This window comes from Anopheles merus, unplaced genomic scaffold (assembly GCF_017562075.2).
Source record: "Anopheles merus strain MAF unplaced genomic scaffold, AmerM5.1 LNR4000111, whole genome shotgun sequence".
In the NCBI taxonomy this organism is placed as follows: Eukaryota; Metazoa; Arthropoda; class Insecta; order Diptera; family Culicidae; genus Anopheles; species Anopheles merus.
Window position 1 is genome coordinate 58,824 of NW_024427691.1, and position 1,177 is coordinate 60,000.

At 51.9% G+C, this 1,177-nt stretch overlaps 2 non-coding genes across 2 annotated transcripts in view; both read left to right on the forward strand.

Annotated features, from left to right (window-relative positions):
- The first annotated feature begins 323 nt into the window (after positions 1 to 323).
- Positions 324 to 481, forward strand: LOC121601522. Its single transcript, XR_006006119.1, has one exon. It is a non-coding gene; the product is annotated as a 5.8S ribosomal RNA (ribosomal RNA).
- A 431-nt stretch (positions 482 to 912) lies between these two features.
- LOC121601523 overlaps positions 913 to 1,177 on the forward strand; it is a 4,095-nt gene continuing 3,830 nt past the window's right edge. Inside the window, exon 1 of the ribosomal RNA XR_006006120.1 lies at positions 913 to 1,177. This exon is cut by the window's right edge and continues 3,830 nt beyond it. This is a non-coding gene — a ribosomal RNA (large subunit ribosomal RNA).

The following is a 1,177-nucleotide window of genomic DNA, read 5'->3' on the forward strand; positions in this document are numbered from 1 at the left end:
TGTTGGAGGTCGAGTGCGCTGCTTACCAAACTTTGAACGCGGTAACTTGTACTCGGCGCCGGCATGGACACGCCCAAACCCTAGTCTTGATGTGTGCGGGAAGTTCCTTAAGGTTCTTCCTCCCAGAGATCGTCACTATCTGGGACGTGCATTAATTTGTACCTACTCTAGCGCACGCTTTTGTAGAGAGCATATCAAGACGTCTCGTAAGAGACAACACTTGTACTTGTACAAGTTTGAGTAACCCATTGTTGCAGGTCGAGTGTGTTGCATACCAAACTTTGAACGCGGTTACGCCACTCGGCGCCGAAAGGCACTCTTTAAACCCTAGGCAGGGGATCACTCGGCTCATGGATCGATGAAGACCGCAGCTAAATGCGCGTCATAATGTGAACTGCAGGACACATGAACATTGATAAGTTGAACGCATATGGCGCATCGGACGTTTAATCCCGACCGATGCACACATTCTTGAGTGCCTACTAATTACCAAAGTCTCATTTAGTTAACTACAGTGGCCGTCCGCGAAGGTGCCCGGGTCATCCGACGCACTGGGCGGTCGCTGTGCATAATGACGTGCTTGGTCCCCGTCTGCGGGTCCTCGGGCGTTGAAAGTGGACACTCTCGAGCGTATGTTGGATGCGTTTCGTGTTGGTGGTGTTTGATGCGTAGGGTTTGTGGTGTGTGTCAAGCCGCATGGTTCGAACTAATGCTACGTCGTTCCCGATGGCCACCGGCAGTCTACTCTCCAGGCTAAAGTCGGCTCGTCTAGGGATTCGGAAAGCTAAGTCGCTGTAACTCATGTGGCCCATACACGGCGTTGCGCTACCACGCTAAGTTAGCCCTACATATACAAGTATCAACCCACGGCACGGGCGTAGCCGTAATACTTACGTCTCGGTTATACCACGTAGGCCTCAAGTGATGTGTGACTACCCCCTAAATTTAAGCATATTAATAAGGGGAGGAAGAGAAACCAACCGGGATTCCCTGAGTAGCTGCGAGCGAAACGGGAAAAGCTCAGCACGTAGGGACGGCATGGAAACGTGCCTGTCCGATTCCGTGTACTGGACCGGTCCGTTATCTATCACGCACTGTGCACTTCAAGTTCAACTTGAAGGTGGCCCATTCTCCCATAGAGGGTGATAGGCCCGTGGAAAGGCATGAGGTGAGGTGA